General features: G+C 30.7%; 1 protein-coding gene across 2 annotated transcripts in view; it reads right to left on the reverse strand.

Annotated features, from left to right (window-relative positions):
• The window catches only part of sif (guanine nucleotide exchange factor still life), a 1,284,896-nt gene that overhangs the window by 307,313 nt on the left and 956,956 nt on the right, over window positions 1–20,627 (reverse strand). The gene's annotated exons all lie outside the window — the stretch shown is intronic.

Genomic DNA, 20,627 nt, shown 5'->3' on the forward strand with positions numbered 1-20,627 from the left:
AACCGATGTACTTTCCCCTAAGATCCAAATATTTCATTAATTAAAATTTTATTTGGCTATAACTCTGGAACCAACGAAAATAAGTACCAGTTATGAGGCAGTAATAAGCCTCATAAGTGCCTCATTGCACCTCATTAATAGTACCTCAATAGTACTCAATAAGTACTGCCTCAACGAAGGCTTATTAAATGCAGTTAAGAAAAAGTTCAAAATGCATATTGTTTAGGATTTTGGGCTTTTTTGGACACTTTTGGTTCGAAGGTGCACAACTAGAGGTAACAACAGTCCTAAATCCAAAATTTCAACATCCTACGCCTAATCGTTTTTGAGTTCATCTTTTACAAAACTCACTTCAGATTATAAATCATATAAATTAAGTATGATTAAGTTAAGTAATAAATATTAAATTATATTATAAAACAATGTTAAATTAAGTATGTTTAAGTTAAGTAATGAATGTTAAATTGTATTATAAAACAATGTTAATATTGGTTCTACACTATGAATAGATAACCTTAGAGTACAATTATAATTAGTATTAGGATTACTCCATTAATTATTAATTTTGTAAAAGTGAAAGAAATAAAGAATTTGAATTTGAGTTATGCCAGATACATACGTACGTACATACTTACATACATACATACACACGTCACGCCGAAACTAGTCAACATGGATTCAGTAATGGTCAAAATGGATATTTCCGTTGAAATCTGAAAACCGAAATTTTTCGCGATCACAATACTTCCTTTAATTCGTACAAGGAAGTAAAAAGTAAAATAAATTGAAAATGTTCATTTTTACACTCCATATTAAAATTTTACCATAAAAAAACAGGTGCACGAAAAAATTACTCGCAATTTGCTTCTAAAGGATGAAAAATGTGACAGTTATCAGATTCGAAAAGAAAAAAAATCATAACACTGACAGAAGTCCTTCAAAACAAACATAAAACCTATTTGTGAAAACCGAAATTACTTTCTTGTCAACCTCTCTATAAGGTATATAAGATAAGTAATTAATGTAATCTGATTAACTTTTTTTCACAAAAGCAAAATATCTAAGAGAATTATGTTCGTCTTGTTGAAAAAGCAATCTAAAAATAATCTTCAGTTATTAATTATTTTATTATACTTTTATACAAAACTCTGCACGTTTCATTCAGACAAATGCGAAGACATAATATGAATGTAAGATGTTATAAAATGTAATGAATATAACAAGAGAGAATACAGGAGAAATGATTGATGGTGGGTGTAGGAGAAGAGAATAAATAGAAGGGTAAAGAGTGGGGAACAAGAGAATTAATTTAAGTAATTAAATTTTAAAAGCAATCCTCTTATTGTTCTATTTTCTTGAGTCTTTAGTCAATTATCGTTTATTTTCTACTTTATTTAGCAATTTAATTTATCTGACATAAACACAATACAGTATGTGATTAACATTAAAGTTTTTGATATAGATTGTAATAGATTGCTGTTATTTTAAAACGTGATTTGCTTACTTATTAATGTAAGCTTTTATGGAAATTTTGAACTCAGAGTCTATCTGTCTTTTACATTTCGTGCATAAATAAGAAATTAGTTTATTATTCAATTATAATTAGTTTTTCCTGAACGTTTTACGTAATTTATTTATAAACAAATACTACTACTACTACTACTACTACTACGTAATAGTACGAGAATATTTTTAAATAAATAATTAAATCACGTGTGTATCATGTATCGTTATGTTCGTTAAATTTTACTGTTTTAGTTATAACAGAGTACAAAATATAATATTTTATAAATACTGCATGTGACGTAATTTATTTTCGCTTTTATCTATTTGTAAATGTATCGTACATTTCAGAGTTTTCCCAAAATATATTTAAAGAGAATTGTTATGTAAATTTACGTTTTATTTAAATGACTCGGAACAATGTAATATTGTTGGATTTAAAATTTATAAATGGAAAATAATCGACTCTGAAATAAAAAGAGTCGAATGCAATAATAATTGTTTTTTTTTCTTTTTTTTTTTTAACCTCCGGTACCACCGTCAGGTATTGCTTCAGAGGAAGAGATGAATGATTTATAGCGTGTGAAAATGCTATGCCTGACCGGGATTCGAACCCGGGACCTCCGGATGACGATAATTCGTTAATTTAATTTATCTTACAGTTGATAGTAGGCGCTCTACTACTATCCTCGGGATAGTTCTTGAGCACTGTGATGAATGTGTGACGTTATACATTCCGTATTAGGGAAGATACTACTCCGTATTCCGTATTAGACACTCTGGTTATACTATTAGATATTTGATCTATCTATTATATATATATATATATATATATATATATATATATATATATATATAAGAACATGTGCTAACTGAATGATTCATCACCTCCCAGAAAATCTACTGATGATAAATTAATGAAAATTAGTACACAGGTTCTTACGTTATAAGTGCACACTATGAAAGGATTTTTGAAATTCCGATTATAAGGTTTTTTTTTATTTAACCTCCGGGACCACCGTTGGGCATTTACTTCAGAGAATGAGATGAATGACAATTTTTGTAGCGTGTGAAAATGCCATGCCTGACCGGGATTCGAACCCGGGACCTCCGGATGAAAGACCGAGACGCTACCACTCACGCCACGGAAGTGTAAGAGCTAAAATGAAGTAACAATAAAATTTATTTATTTTTTTTTTAATTTCTCGGTAACAAATGAAAATATCAACTTGTTTTTTGGTGCGTCTAATCTTCATGTGAATATCTAAAAAGTAATTTTATAATTTTTCCAAATCCCGAGTATAATGGATTAAAATGGATTTTGAATTTTTTTTTGAAACCTGGTTATTTTTTTTAATTTCTCGGTAACAAATGAAGATAACTTGATTTTTACGAATTTAATCTCCGAATCAATATCTCAAAACTAATTTCTAGATTTTTTAAAATCCCTAGTTTAATGAGTAAGAAATGAAGATAACTTTATTTTTCGTGTGTGTAATTTTCAAATAAATATCTAAAAACCAATTTTTAGATTTTTCGAGATTCAACCTTGAAAGAGGTAAATAAAAGTAAAAATATTTGAATAATGCTTGCAAATTTTTCCCGTTTCCGACTATAACAAACGAGATATTCACTAGATTTGAGCTTGCAAATAGTCTAAACCTAAATAAATACAAATAAATAAAAAAAAAATTTCTGATTTTTTTTTAATTTTCGATTTTTTAAAAGATGCGGCGGTGTATGACGGGGTGAATTCAATCATTGCCAGTGTAAAGCTACTCTATGTGCGAAGCGAATGGCTGCATCTGTCTCCGGTTACTTGAATATAGTGGCCATTTTAATGGCTTTCAGTAATAAACGGTCCTCTCGCGCCCAAAAACCAAAAACTGCTAGTGGCAAAATCAAACAATGTAACTTGTATGATGAAGTAAGACACCAAAATGAGATGTTAATAAATTCAATTGCAGTTACATAACACAAATTGCATTGTTGAAAAGTTATAGCTGATTTACTACACTGAATTTGTAATACATTTTTACTTCCTTGTACGAAGTAAAGGAAGTATTGTGATCGCGAAAAATTTCGGTTTTCAGATTTCAACGGAAATATCCATTTTGACAAGTTTCGGCGTGACGTCTTTACGTAGGTTCGTACATATGTATCTCGAATAACTCAAAAACGATTAGCCGCAGAATGTTGAAATTTTGACTTTAAGACTGTTGTAAATCTAGTTGTGCACCTCCACTTTTGACTGCAATCGACTAGATCAAAAGTGTCCAAAAAAGTCCAAATTCCAAAAAAATTTGGATTTGAACTTTTTCTTAACTGCAGTAATAAGCCTACATTGAAAACTTTTCAACGATATATCATAAGTTGTAATTATTTTCACTGGTTCTAGAGTTATAGACAAATAAAACTTTAATTAATGAAATATTTGTATCTTACAAGGGGAAAACATCGATTCGAATACAACTTCATCTCCTTTTTTTTAACTTTTTTCTGTTTAATTTAAATATATTGATTTATTAATAATAATTATAATCGATTGTAAAAATATTTTTACAATAAATAATAATTCAATAAAAAGAAATGAAAAATTATCAAACGTTATTAATGAAATAAAATTTTATTTACTTTTAAAAATGTGTATGTGTAATTTAATATGCTTACAAGGAGGTCATGTGGTGTCCACATCAGCAGATTTTTTTTTTAATTACAATAAATGTTTCAATTTTTTTTCAAAATTTATTCTCTTCAGTAATTTAGGATCGAAAACATTGAACTAAGTTTTAAAATTAAATATTGTGATAATTAAAGTAAATTATATCAGTTGCCCTAGTAATTTAATCTGTAGCAGTGATGCAAATTAATAGTTATTGTGTATTGTTATTATTAATTTTTATGAAGGCTGTTGTGTTGAGACCATCTATTTCAACAATAACTGTTTAAAGTTTGTTATTGGATGAAATTCTGAAGGTAATATGAAAAAAAAAAAACGTTATGTTAACAAAAAACGTTAACAATAAAACTGTGTTTTACACAGTTTTATTGTTACTACAACTAGTTCGTTTTTGTCATTTTTATCGTTTATAAATCTAAAAAAAATACATGCACCAAGAAATGGTTTTTGCCATCGTTCCTCTTGTAAAAATTTACAATAAAATCATGTGTCTCATGTTCACCTTCTTATTTAGAAAAATACATTTGATTAAATATGGAAGATAAAAATTTCAAACGCACCATAAAGTAATAATTTTGTAATGTTACGTAGATTCGCACTTTTTTCTACCTCCTAGTTACCCAAATTTGAAATATGAAGCCATTTAGATACTATCACCCATGTATGCTCTTAGAAGGCAATTATAATGCTGTACATATTGATATTTCGATTAAAAATACTAGCAATATTAAAAATTTGATTTATTTATTATATATTGTACAGGAAACAAGTTTAAATCATTAAAAACTGTTTTTAGATTAAATGATAAACCTGAATATAAAAATGAAAACAAAAATAACAGTAAATATTTTGTGTAATGTGGCAAAATTGCATATAAATGTATGAATTTCTAGTTTACAAAAATAAACTTTTGCACACAGAAGATTCTATACTAGATATAACATTACTAACATCTGGATAAAAAGGTTTGTACAACCTTCCATGTTGCACCATTAAATTTTGTATATGTATAAAAAAGAATACATTTTATTAATAATGAATGGGCCTTGGCGTTTTTGATATTTCACTTTTATCAACGAGTATTATCCATTTGTAATATGTTTGAAAGTTTTCAAAAAATAAATCTAAACTGTATTAGTAAATAAATTTCGTTATATCTAAATGATTCTTGAAATAATATAATTTTGTTAGATTTAGAAAGTTAGCAATGATGAATTATCATATTGAAAAATCTTGAAAATGGAAAAATAATCTATTCTAAAAAAAAAAACCCAATCGAATAAATTCATTTATTTAATCTATCTTAACACTGACAGGCTATACTAATATCTCCAGAACCATTTTTCAACATTGTGAGGAATGTGTGATGTCATACATTCCAAACTACGGGGTTTTAAAACATTCCAGTTATGCTATTTATTGAAAAAATATTTTGGGTGCTATTTGTCTTAATAATATTTCTATATAAATATAGCTGTGCCTTCTCCTAACTTCATTCTTTTTTACTTTTCGTAATATGAATAAAACATTTTAAAGTTTAAATATTATAAATATTTGGATAGTTTAATATGCTTCAAAAATGTAAATTTAAATTTATTTATTAACTTCTTCCTTATTCGTTAATTTATTTGTTCATTATTTACTTGAAATTACGATAAAAAAAATTCTAAATTTTAGGCGAATTAATTGGCAGGGCGTTTACAGTGACTAAACAGGAAAAAAATAAATAAGCATGTAATTGTGTAAGAACCGAAAACAAAATTTTATAAAGAGAAGAATGATCACATTTTTCTTATTTAAATTAAAGTGGTTCGGCCAATTCCAAGTCTAAACACCTCACCGAGGTGTTCCTCAGTGTCGCTATCATCAGTGTCGTATCATCGCTATTTCCCAATTCAATGATGAATTACCAATCATATTTGCAGTAATTTAATTTTTATACCAGTAGTCATCCTTTGTTTTTAACATATAATTTACTTTACCAGTCCAATTCAAATGCCATTTCAGTAATATTTTTATGTTAGTGAAATAATATAAAAATATTATTTCAATAATAATACCAAATCACAAAACGTTTTCCCTGTTATTTAAACAATGATCTCATAGTAAATATTAAGATGAATGGTCATTTCCGTTCCTCTTATTAGTATCATTGTTCACAAGAACAACTCTCTGTAAATAATTGGGGATTTTTCTCCCAATTTGAAGAGTTCTTAATTTTAAGAGTTTTATTTAATACTAGCAGACCAGGCAATGGTTCGCTATTGCTAGATTTGAGTATATATATATATATATTAAATGAATACAATTGAAAGTTTAATAAAACATTAACACAATGAACATTAAGGAACTTCACAAAATTTAACCTTTCCCTTTTACCCTTTCATACCATTTTCATTTTACCACATTCCCTTCCCCTTCACTTTCCATTCACCCACTTCTCTTTCGCTTGCTATCCCTTTCCCCCTCCACCTGTTCTCCTTCACCGCCATTTCCTTTTCACTGTTTTCCCGTTTTCCTTTTTCCCCTTCTTTCCTTTTACCTTTTTCGATGTTTCCCTCATTCCCTTTTCTGATTTATCCCTTTTTCCCCGCGCGTAAAACCGGTTCAGTAGTCTATAGCTGACACACATATCGAAAACATAGAAATGGAATCGTAAAATATTTAGTATAGCGTGTGTTGCTTTTACGTCCAACAGATAGCGCTGCTTTTAAAAAAAAAAACATGTTTTTACCTGTCACAGATGTGACATCATAAGTATATAAATAGTAGCCGGCCTCCGTGGCGCAAGTGGTACAGTCTCGGCCTTTCACCCGGTGGTCCTGGGTTCGAATCCCGGTCAGGCATGGCATTTTTCACACACGCTACAAAACACACTCATCTCATCCTCTGTGGAAAGAATTGCTTGACTGCGGACCCGGCGGTTAAACAAAAAAAAAAAAAAAAAGAATATAAATAATGGTTATATAAAAACACGCGCGTATTCGAAAGCAACGTTGTGTCAAAATTTCAAAGCAATCGGTAAAGAAGAAGAAAAAAACGAACATTTACATTTATATTTATATAGATATCTATTTTCTATTTTATAATGTAATTAATAAAATTCTAATCTATAATTCACGGTTTGCTTTTGTGTTATGTGACTACATTGAAATGTTGCGTAGGCTCACTTTATAGCATTTAAGTTGAATCTTAAAAAGTTCCTTAATTTTAAAGCTATCTTTCATTATCTAGCTCTTTCTTAGTACATTAAACTACCAAAAAATATTTAAAATTCTGGTCTTGAATAATATTTTCCCGAAACAAATTTCACTAGAAATAATTTAAGCAACAGGGATAATTCATAAGTTCATTTCAGTTTCAAATTTATAATTTTAAATCAAAAAACACGGCGTTAGTCAAATTATATTACATGCCCGCAAATCTTTAAACGTTTTCTATTTGTTAATATCAATTAAATATGTGTTATAATAAAATAACTAAAATTCTTTAATGTAAAGCGTTTCCTAATATTCTGGCAGCGAGCTGAAGTTATTTAATAATATTGCTGCGATAAGCATGCTAATCAAGTTGGTCAATTCAGACCGGACTCCAGTATTTACCTCTTGCCTCTAGTCAGGAACCCCCGGAACGATATTTTACCGGGACTATGGTCTTTATTAGCCCCCAAAATCCGAAGTCACAAAGGAGTTACCGTCCAATCATCAAGGGTGGGACATCTAAGCGTCTCACCTCTCCTGGACGGGGCTGTCCCAACCCTAAATTCATCCCAAGAGTGTAGACAACAAGAATCATTTCCGGGCACCGGCCCTGCATGAGCGTGTCCATGGGCATTGCAGGGTGACCACAGCCTCCGTTGGATAGCCCTTAGAGATGCCCCTCAGCCACACAATTGAAACATCGCCCCCTCCTGTCAGGACCGTCACAGGTCCCCGCTCGATGCTCTATACCTCAACATCGATACGAACGTTCTTCGTCGGACCTCCTGGACACCCGAAAAGACTACCACCCGACTCTAAGTCGGCCAATGAATCCCTACCTTCTTTCTTTTTCCTGTTTAGCCTCCGGAAAATTACCGTTTATGTATTACTTCAGAGGATGAATGAGGATGATATGTATGAGTGTATGAGTGTAAATGAAGTGTATTCTTGTACATTCTCAGTTCGACCATTCCTGAGATGTGTGGTTAATTGAAACCCAACCACCTAAGAACTAGGACTTGAACGCTGGAACTCTCAATTTCCAAATCAGAATGAATTCCTACCTCCAAGACGAAAATATAACGTAATAGAGGATTGCTTGTTGCCTATTACTGTTAATCACATTGTACCTAAACCTATACAATTTTTGACCATCAAACACGAGCAAAGGTTACAAACATACTTACTGTTGTCAACAACACCAACCAGTTGATACACCTCGTATCAGATATGCTCACATCCGTTGCAAGAATGTGGGGCAGTACGAAATTTTATTTTTAGACGGCATTATGAAACATTCATACATTTTAGACACTTATCTATGTGAATTTATGCGGATAAAAAGGGTATCGACAGAAGGCAATCCATTTAAGCAAATACTGAAAGACACTGAAAGTAGATTCAGATTTCAGTAGACACTGAAATACTGAAATTAGATTTGTTGGTTTAATAACAATATAAAGTGTTCAATTTCGTTTAAACTAATTATAATAAGTGAAATAACCAGTATTTAGTAGTTTTCTCCTTATATAAATATAAATATAATATTTACAACGACAATATGTTTAGAAAAGATTTAAAAACTTTCGGGAATATAACAGAATTTATGATCGACATGATATTATCAATATATGTTAATAAGAAGTTATGTTTTTTCTTTGTTCGTAATACGCTTATGTATATTTTTAATAATTCTAATATAAAACAACTAATTTGATAAACCTATCCATCTTGTAAAATTCTAAGCATGCTACTGGTGAAAGTATAATTTATGTAGGCCAAGCATTGTTAAAAAATTAAATTAAGTTATGAAACGAAGGTGAAATTCATTTGTTCATTATTTTTTTTCTTTTAGTAAAAACAAAAATTAAAAGAAATAAGAATGAGGAAGTAAGGAAAAAATTATGAGTAATTTTTATTACAAAAAAAAGTAAAATAAGAAAGGGTGAGATATATATATATATATATATATACATATATATACTATAATTAAAAGCTTACTTGCAATCTACCGAGCAGGCAAGGAAGGCTAACACAAATAAGCAAGTAGTGTAAGTCTGCATTAATTAAAATTTCCTTGAAAATGTAGTTTAATGACTACACTATTCCTTTTTTTTCTTTTTATTTCATTTTCACTAATTAATCGATTATCTTTTGTTAACCTCATTAAATGAGTACTTTTATTTCTCTTATTATTATTGTTATTATTACTTCTGTTGTTAGTACTAATTCAAATCCTATTATATCATTTTAAATGCTGATTTTAGTATAAGTATTATTATTATTTATAACAAAATGTCAATGTTTTGTAGGGAAAAGATTTTTGTAAAGGGACCTATATTTTAAAATAGAGAATCAACTTTATAAAACTACATGATCAAGAATAATACAATTAATATTGTAATTTTTTTATATACAATTGTTAGCTAAATATTACTATGAAGTATTTTTGAAAGCAAATATTCATAAAATACCTGGTGATTCAAAAAGAACTTCACAAATTTAAAATTACATAAAAATCTATTTAGATAACTTACAGATTCGGTTGAAATCTCATTTCATACCAAAACACGGTATTTGACTCACGTAATTCATTAGTACCCAGTGTTCGGCTACCAATGCTGTAACCAGTGTTAAAAATGGATACATTTACTGGTGCGGAACGTGCTCCCTACGTGTTTCGGTTGCATAATTTGCAGTCGGCAACTATAGTTCAATTAATTTATGTAGAGAGTACAGTAGAAAACCTTCTAGTAGGCATAAAATTGGCACCAAACCTTTGTTGAGACAGGTTTTTCTTCTTCCAGACAGAACGGCCTTTTTTCTTCCAGGAAGCAACCGTAAATTGTACAGTTTATCTGGACGCAATTCAACATTTTCTAATTCCCCATTTAGACGATGATGACCAAATTGGATGCCATTACTATCAGCCAGACGGGGCACTATTCAGAAGTCCGAGATTTTCTTGATACTCGATTCTCAGGTCGGTGGATTGGTCGTGAAGGTCCAATTACACCACCTCGCTCCCTAGTTTGACCCCACAAGATTTTTTCTAGCGGGTTTCATTAAAGATCAGGTTTACGTACCATCTTTGTCTGCTGATCTTGTTTATTTAAGACTTCGAATAACGCTGCAGCTGTAGAGGTAACGCTCGATTTGCTAGCTACAATCTGGAATGAAATAGACTTCAAATGGAATGTATGCTGCACTATAAATGGAAGCTATATCGAAACAAAGTGAATGTTGGTTGACAAACTTGATGTGTTTTTCTATGAAATGAGACCTTAGTCGATTCCGAAAGTTATCTAAATAGAGTGTTATATGCTTTTAAAGTCATGAAGTTCTTTTTGACTCGCCCGGTAATATCTTATAGGTATAAATTCAAATTTTCATTAAAGAGAATTTAATGTACAGAACTCTTCGCCCAAGAAAATGTATATATTGTAGACAATGGCGGCTCGTAGCTAAAATTAGTAGGGGTTCTGTTCCAGAAAACTTTTTCTGAGCCTTTTCAAGGCCATGGTTAAAGTTTTCTGTAAAAAAAATAAGCGAAAAAATGAATCAAATAGAATAGCTGGAAGCAGGATAATAATCTAATTCTATCACATTCAAGAATATGGATTACGATTTAACCGAATAAATAATAAAATGTCAAAACAAATATTTTTTAGTATTATTAGATAACAAATAAATAAAATATCCGCTTAAAAACACTATAGTCCAGTGATGCTTAATTTAAATTTTTATGTACACAGAAAAAGTTACATAATTACTTTTTACTAATTACCTTCTCTTTCGCCCTTCCAGCGTGTTTTTGAACAGATTTGGCAATCAAAGAGCCCTTGCTTTCCGCCATCTTCTGATCACTACCGAAAAAACAACTAAACCATTTTCATATTCCTTCCACTGACCAAACCAGAAAAGGGAACGAACAAGGTACGTTCCATATACACGCGGAGTAAAAAAAAACTACCTTCCACCAGCACACCAGGGTCGGCACTGCGCAAGCGATAATGCTCTCTCCCCCTCGCAGCCACGCGTCCAGCTTCCTATGTGCGCATGTGCACAAAAGCCACCACGCCGCTGGAACTGTGAAGCGCACAGTTCCATATCAAGATTTTTGTATCTTTTTCATAAACTGAAGGATGGCTGTTGACATTAAGCTTAAGGATTAGACATTGTACAAATATAAAGAAAGGAATAAAGAAAAAAGGACTGATTATATTAAATTTTATCGATAATATCAAGTGGAAATAGGGGTGCTGCAGTTCCACAGTGCCTATACGCGAGCCGCCACTGATTGTAGAAGAAAAAATTTGATGAATTAAATTACATCAATATTTTTTCATTTAATGTGAATATAATTAAGAAATGGTTTTTAAGATTTACTCTTTAACATTACTTCATTTTAATGACTGTTTTAATAAATTAAAAACAATTTTTTTTTATTAAGAGAAATAAAAGAATAATGAAAATCACAGTAAAATCTTATAAAAAAAACAAACTGATTTGGTGGATTATTCGTCCCCAGTCTTAAAGATGGTTGATTTTCTACTAGTAACTAAATCCTCAAATTGTAGTAACGATAAGAGTAACATTTTATTTCACCGATTTTTGATAAAGTATAATTTTTTTCGGTACTTATTTATAGAGATAAATTACATATTACATAAACCGATGCAAATTACTTGGAAAAAAAACAGTTTTAATTAGAAAAAAATAATTTTGACAAATTTTTGCAAAGCTAAGAAACAAATAAAAATAAATCCTCGAAACTGTTAACCATTATATTAAAATAATGAAATCAATATGTTTAATTGTGTGCCAAAAAAAATCATTAGTCCATTTTATTGATGTTAAAGTCGAAAGTAATGCTAAAGACGCTTGTAACTTGCGTTTCCAATTCTCTGTTCTCAATTCATTACAGAGAAATTTATTAAGTTAAAGAAGAAAGTTTAAAAAGTAACGAATGATAAACAATAATTCAGAAAGTAGAATACAATAAATATTTTGAAATTAAAAGTTCATCTCAAGAAGCTGACGTGCATACTCTTGAAGTTTCTCTAACGGAACAATAATACGGCAAACAGAAAGGTAGGAAAATAAGTTTACCATGTTACTAGCATTTTACTAATCCGTGACTACTACACACAATCAATCATATGCTTATCATTAAGCGGAAAATACTCAGTGGCATTAACAATCGATTTTACGAACGTTGTCATCTAATAGGCTGCAGTACCCAACTGTTACTCATATGTTGCCATATAATGATTTATTTTTACTTCTACAAGTTATCTGTTTCTACTGATAGGGATTATTTAATCATCAAATGCGTATCTAAATTATTTCAAAAGGCTTTAGAAACATTTTTTGTATATTTATTTTTGTTATTTTATAGACAAAAGATGTAGAGTTAAATAAATAATTACTATATAATAATGGGCCCAGTTCTGGGCCCAGGACTAATGGCCCAGTACTGCGCCATTACTATGGGTCCTGGTCTTTGATGGCGTACTTAGTTTAAGGTATCCAGAAGGGGTACAGCTTATTGCTTATGCTGATGATTTAGCTGTGCTCGTACAAGCGAAAACAATGGAAGAAGTTAAAGATAAGACAAACCTGTCACTAGAAATAGTAGCGAGATGGTTGCGTACAAGAGGGTTACAATTATCTGTGAATAAGTGTAAATATGTCAAGTTCACCGGACGTAGGATACTAGAATCGGTTGATATACACATTGATGGTCACAGAATAGAGGAAGTACAGATGCTAAAATATTTGGGAGTCACATTGCAGAAGAACTGTCGTTTTAAAGAACAAGTTTTAAAAATATGTGATAGTGCAGAAAGAATAATGAGAAGTTTGAATGTGTTTATGTCAAAGAAGAGAGCACCAACGGCTTCGAAGAGAAGACTTCTTGCGTCAACAGTGACTTCTGCAATGTTGTATGCCGTTCCGGCATGGTGGTCAGCATTCAACATTGGAAGGAATAGAGATAGAATGAAGAAGATACACAGAGGGCTACTCTTAGGAGTTGTATCGGCCTACAGAACGGTCTCTTATGAGGCCCTCTGTGTCCTTTCTGGAGTTTTCCCTATAGATCTTATCGCTAAATACAGAGTTGAGAAATACTTAGGCAGAATAGATAATGAAGTAAAAGAAGAGATATATAACTTATCGCAGCAAAGATGGCTGGATGCAGGGGTAGCTAATTGGACTAGATTATTAATACCCGACATATTAATATGGACAAGTAGGCGTCACGGTGAAATGGATTATTTTGTTACACAATTTTTAACAGGGCATGGTTTTTTCAATGCATATCTTTATAAAATTGCCAAAAGAGATTAGCCTACGTGTATGTACTGTGTAGAACAAGATGATGTTGAGCATACCATTTTGAGGTGCCATAAATGGCAGGAGTTAAGGCAGTATGCAGGTATTAAAGGGAAAACACCGAAGGAAACAGTTGACTATATGCTTGATAGTGAGGTAAAATGGGAAAAGGTTGCTGATTACATAAGAACAGTTTTAAAGCAAAAGAATATAGATGAACGAAATATGGGGTACTAGTTTGTTAGGTGGGGTGGACAGCCTCAGCAGTGAGAGCCAGCATGCTGAGGTGTGCTGGTTTCAATGATCTGCTGAGGACTCCTTGGGTGTGTTTGGTAGGAATAAAAAATATCAAAAGATCCAAGGGCCACACCACGGCATTGAGGTATGGTGTGGTGCCATAAAGGAAAAAAAAATGAAATAAACCTCAAAAGAGCCACCGGTTAGTTAGCCCGACCTGCCATGCCGGTAGGTGGGGAGGGCTAATTAGAGTAATGGACACTCCCCTGGGTGGTGTAACACCATCAAGTCGGTCCGGCCCAGGGGAGTAGAGGAAACAAAAGAAAAAGAACAAAAAATCTCTTTATTTGAAAACTATGTAATCTTTTTTCAGTTTATCTAAATAAATGTAAATAAAAATTTGTAGAGAAATGGTCACTCATTCTATTTCATCACCACCTCAATCTGATATTATTGAAATTGAAGTACCTTACTAATTATTAACCGACTTTTTGAAGAAAAGTATTGTATTACTTTCGGTTACATGGTTTGATTGAGGGGTGAAAATTGATTTTCTTTAAATTTTGATGTATGAGTAGTACAAAAACATCATTTACTTAAAATCGGGTTTCGTTAAATATATATTCTTTTTCTTTCCTTTGTAAAATTTTAAATTAGAATGAGTTGATTATTTTTCAAACAGAAACAAAATAAAACAACGAAAAGACTGTCTTAAACAGAACTGCACAAGAATTTTTTTATATTTCTAATTTTTTCTTTTAAATTAAGCTCCGAGAAATAAATTTGATTAAATGATAATTAGAATACATTTATATAAAGAACAATTTCTAGAAAAATATTTGAAGAGAAAATAAGGAGAGAAGCTAATGCAACATTATGATGAATAAATAATGGATCAGTACTTTATTTAAACGAAATTGTAACTTAGAAGGGAAATGAAACATATAAAATTACATTAATCCTTGAGTGCATAAGTAACTTTACCTACGTTGTTGAATAACCGGGACACCCGGATGCCCTTTTCTTTTTCCTGTTCAGCCTTCGGTAATTACCGTTCAGATAATACTTCAGAGGATGAATGAGGATGATATGTATGAGTGTGAATGAAGTGTAGTCTTGTAGAGTTTCAGTTCGACCATTCCTGAGATGTGTGGTTAATTGAAACCCAACCACCAAAGAACACCGGTATCCACGATCTAGTATTCAAATCCGTGTAAAAATAACTGACTTTACTAGGACTTGAACGCTGGAACTCTCGACTTCCAAATGAGTTGATTTGGGAAGACGCGTTCACCGCTAGACCAACCCAGTGGGTTCACCCGGATGCCCAACTCTTTGGTTTTTTCATTTTTTTAAATATTCGGGCGATTCAAATCGCTTTCTTAACGTTTATTCTCATAAATAAAGATATGAAATTGTATTTGGATTATTTTCCAATGAATAGACCTCTGAATAGGTTGGAGAAAGTGTGATTTTCAAGGCAACCGCATTAAATCCGCGATCATAGGTAGTTTCGAATGACAGCAACCGTTTTGGGTTTTGAAAAGAAATAATTGACTCCCCTCCTCAATCTCTTAGGAAGGGTCTCAGAAGGTACGCATCAGTGTTAGTCGTGTTCTATATACAAACAGACGTGTTGTTTGCCAAAAATACAGAATCGTAGCCTCGCTTGCTATTCCTTCTTACATTTTTCGTACAGTGTCTTATTCACGACATTTTTTCAAATAATATTCATATTATAGTGCTGATTAGTGAAAATATTAAATATAGAATTTGGTGGATTTGCGATACTGAAAATTCTTATACTTTACAAGATATCATTTACACTGGCAAAACAGATAACGCTCCAAAAAAAATCAAGGAGAAGTAGTTGTGAAAGAACTTTCAGCCGCGTACCAAGGCGATGGAAGAAACATTTGTATGGATAATTTTTTTACGACGTTACCTGTTGCCAAACATTTGCACTCATGGAACTTAACTATAGTTGGTACTTTGAAAAAAATAAACCTTATAATCCACGAGAGATGGTTCCGAATAAATCAAGAGAAGTATACTCTACTTTGTTTGGATTTCATGAACAAGTAACTCTGTGCTCATACGTTCCTAAGAAAAATTAAACCGTAATTTTTTTATCAACAATACATTCCGACATGGCTATGAATGATGAACTTAAGAAAAAGCTTCATAATATTACTTATTATAATAAATACAAAGTTGTTGTCGACACCATGGACCAAATGCTTAGTTGATATACTACTCAACGTCGCATTTAGAGATGACCGCTGGTAATGTTTCAATATATTATACACCAGCTCACTCGCTTATCTCATTTATTATGAAAATAATAAGGTGCTTCAAAAAAAAAAAATAACAATCATCGAAAGCTACTTATGCGCCAATTGAGCGAAGAACTTGCAAAGCCAATGATTGAGAGTAAATATCAAAATTTACAAGTAATGAGACATTATAACACCAAGATTGTTATTGAATGTGTGATCGGAAAGTCTCTAAGTCCTGTAGAAACTACTCCAAGTCCATCAGTGGTACGTGATGCATCAGGAAGGAAAAATGTCACTGGTTCTTGCCATATCTGTTATAAACAGGCAATCAGAAAAAGAAGAAAAACAAGAAACAGCTGCTCCAAATGCGATAAATCTGTCTGCGATGATCAAATTTTGTTACATGTTTAGAATGTAATATATGAAAGAGTTTTTGTAACAATTTTCAAAAATTTCATCATTATTTATTAATATTTAATTGATTCCACAAATACAAATTGAATAAATTTGTATATATAATACATAATTTGTATTATATAATATGGTATATATAATACATATTATAATTATATAATATATAATTTGTATATATTTTTTGTAAGGTAATAAAGTTGAATAATTCAATCAAAGTCAAGTTTTCCTATAGTGGGCACCCGGGTACCCGGTTATGCCCACGGCGTACATATAATTTAAAATCGATTATTTTTGCAAAAATAATTTTTTTTAAGTCTACATGTATTATTATCTTAAAATTTGGTTAAATAACGACGATCTGAAAGCTGAAAGCGAAAATTTAATTTTTGACTCGGTTATATATAAACGTGTACCGTAGTGAACATCCGGGTATCCGGTTGTACATAAAAAGGTTAGATTAAATGATAAAATAAAATATAAATTTAATCGAATTAAATTAATATTATTTCATATAAATGAGAAAGGCTATTTCAATCAACAAAATACATGAAAAAACAAACCGGAAAAAAGTTACATAAGTATTTTCTCGCAAAATGTTTCGCTACTCACGGAGAGTAGCGTAACTTAGTATAGTGTATAGCGTAAGTAGTGTATGTATAATATCTTATACATACATCCTTTTAAAATTTATTAATGCAAAAATTACGTATTTTGGTTAGAAGAGATTATGGAAAGTCAAGAACTACAAAAAAAAAAAAAAAAAGAAGCGATATGAAAAATTTGACCGGATTAGCATACTTTTCTAATGTACGGAGTAGTGTTATGTACTATAACTAGCTTCGGGAAAGAAAACATATATAAAAGGAGCTTTTCTTTTTTTAACAAAAAATAGCATTTAATTTTGTTTACTTTTTTTTTATAAACGTTAGCAAGCGTACATTACATTGATTGCCTATTTACTTAAAACTGTATTAAAATGGAAATATTAATATTCGATGCGATAAGAAGAGTCATATTAAACCGTCTACACTTTTAGGATAGAAGAAAATAAGGGAGATATAGGGAACAAAGGGATTATACTATACAGGTATAGGTTTCAATCAACTTGTAAATTTAACTTCATTATACATATGATCTATATAATAAACTTTATCGAACTAAAAAAAAAAAAAAATCATAAAAAACAATCAAAATTACCATTGTAAATAGGTTATATCAAAATCTCCATATTAAAATATTCATTTACTAAAAATTGAGAATTGAATCGAATTATTCGGTTTTACATTGTAATTTAAAAGAAAAATTCAATATTTACCTCTATTTTCTAAAAACAAGGTGAAGTAAAATACAAATATGAAAAATTCAGATTTAATTTCAGAAATCTTATCATAGATATACGGTTTTTATAATGTATTTGTCAGTCAGATTAACAAATTTGATTAACCTTATAAAATAGATCATGTTTATCTTTGCTATCCTGAAGTATTTTATTTTTTTAGAAAAAAATATTAAAAAGCTTTTATAAAAACGAAATACGTGAACGGAAAAGAGGAAAAACAAAGAGAATTAGGAGACAGAGAAAGAGAGAGATCAAATGACGATGTCGGCTGAGGTAAAGAAGTGAGTGAAGAGGTTTGATTCCAGTTAAACACAAACTACAAATACATTTCCTGTTTGAGATAGACCGATGCTTAAAACCATTTTTTGAATTTTCAGATAGGCCAAACTGATGGAGTATTTTGCTCCACAAAAAATTTGATAACAGCAAGAATAATAAAAAAAATATCATAGCAAAACGTTTGCTTCTCAGCTAGCATTTAATCATTCATAAACACAAACACCAAAATTCTACAAATATAAATAAAAAAAACATATTTTAAGTAAAGGATCAATATGAAAAAAATACAATGCGATCATTTTATCGCGTACTATATGCATAACTTCAACAGTCTCCAAGGCAAATTTTGAGTAAATTATCATCGCAGAACGTACGGGAGTGCACAAAAGTCCACAAAGAAATTAGACCTACATGCATACCGAATACATTGCGTACAGCAACTAAAACCCCAGACAATGTTAAAAGAATAAGGTACTTCCAGTGGTTTATCAATCATGTGGAAAGTAATGGGTTGAGCATATTGGATAATATGTTGTTTTTTTTAGTGGTGGAGAGTATTTTCACCTTAGCGGTTACATCAATAATCAACAGATACTGGTCAACACAAAATCCACACACCTTTTACAAATCGTCGTTGGACTCAGAAGATAAGAGTTTGGTATGCGATTTCTCAACGACGAATAGTGGGCCCGATTTATGTTTTACGAAACCCTTGACGTCCGAAATACCAAGATATAAATATGCAATTAGTAAATCTTCTCCAGCTTGTGAACGCTACTGTTACCTGTAACAAGCCAGGACAACGTGTCGTACATCAAAAAACACCATGGAATTTTTGGAAAAATACTTGATGATCGCATAATCTCAAAAGGTCTGTGGACCTTTTCAGATCGCCTAACTTAACGTCACCAGACCTCTTTTTCTTGGGGGTTTTTTGAAAGGACGTGCATATCGAGCAAACCCACGTTCTACAAGACCGGAAACGAGCAATTACTTCAGAGATGAATTTCATTAGCCCTGATTTCCTACGAAGAGTGTCAAAAAATATGTCCGAAGGGTTCAGACAAAAATTAAGCCAGACTGTAATTCTTGGATAGATTTACTGATTTTTATATGAAATGAGTCCTGAAAAAATAAATAATTTGTAGAACTGTAATTTTAGTAGTTTTTGAAAAATCTGAGGTAAAAGACAAAAGACTGGGGTCGAAAAACATACTACTTTTATGTTTGGCAAAAGGGTAACAAATACTTAAAAGTTTTAAACAAAACGTGTAGAAAATTTTATTCTGAAATAAAATGTTATGAATTAAGTCCACAGAAATAAAATGCAAACGTAAGAATTTCGAAGTTTATTAAAAACAAAACATTTCAAAATTTAGATTTTGTTTCGTTTAATACAAAGTTAAAATTTAAATTTACTTATAATTTGGGTCCCAAGAATTACAGTCTGGCTTAATTTCACCGAAGGTGGAGAAATTAGGGCGAAATCTTTCGCGAGCCTACACTCGCTAACAAAGAGTTTTCGAAAAAAATGTTTATATGAATTTTTTGTTATTTTCACCAGTGGAACACATCCTAAACGTTTCTTACGTTTTTTATGAATCACTCTGTATAATATATAAAATATTTATCAAATGAAGCTTTTTCAATTTTTTAATGTAAATTTGTACGATTATATCTTTTAATGTATTTATAATAGAAAGCTCTGCTAGACATACATTTTTACAAACAAAACGAAAAATTGGAAAAAAAGTTTTTTTCAATATATATAACGAGTTCATTATATATAACTTTGTAAAAGAATAACAATCAAAATAATTAATAATGCGAAACGTACAGGTATTAGTAAAAAAAAAATGAAAAAAAAAATATATATATTCAACCCAATTTATGTATTAGAACCCCACAGCCGATAGAATACTCTCCAGCCAATAATTAACACTGGTCAGATTTATTACCTCCATTTAATTACATTACAATGGTTCATTTCATTTAAATGATAAATGTACTTATGATCGTTTATTACTGTTTGTACATTACCACACAATATCCAAAATACACATTTAAAAGTAGAATTAAGTTGTTAACAATACATAATTTATTTTGATTTAACATAAATTAACTGTTCAATAGCTAAAATTTCAGTTTCTATATACAAAAATTTTAAAAATAAGAAACTGCATTATAAAATAAATATAATAAAGTGTTAAACAATAAAATAAACTTAAAAGATTTTTAAAATCATCCGAAAATTATATTTTTATTTCGATTTCAAAATTCAGCAGGAAAAATGAAAAAAATCAGAAGTTATTAGTGAAATAAAATTTTATGTACTTTTAAAAATGTGTATATGTAAT

The sequence above is a fragment of the Lycorma delicatula genome, chromosome 10 (genome assembly GCF_047948215.1).
Source record: "Lycorma delicatula isolate Av1 chromosome 10, ASM4794821v1, whole genome shotgun sequence".
NCBI lineage: Eukaryota > Metazoa > Arthropoda > Insecta > Hemiptera > Fulgoridae > Lycorma > Lycorma delicatula.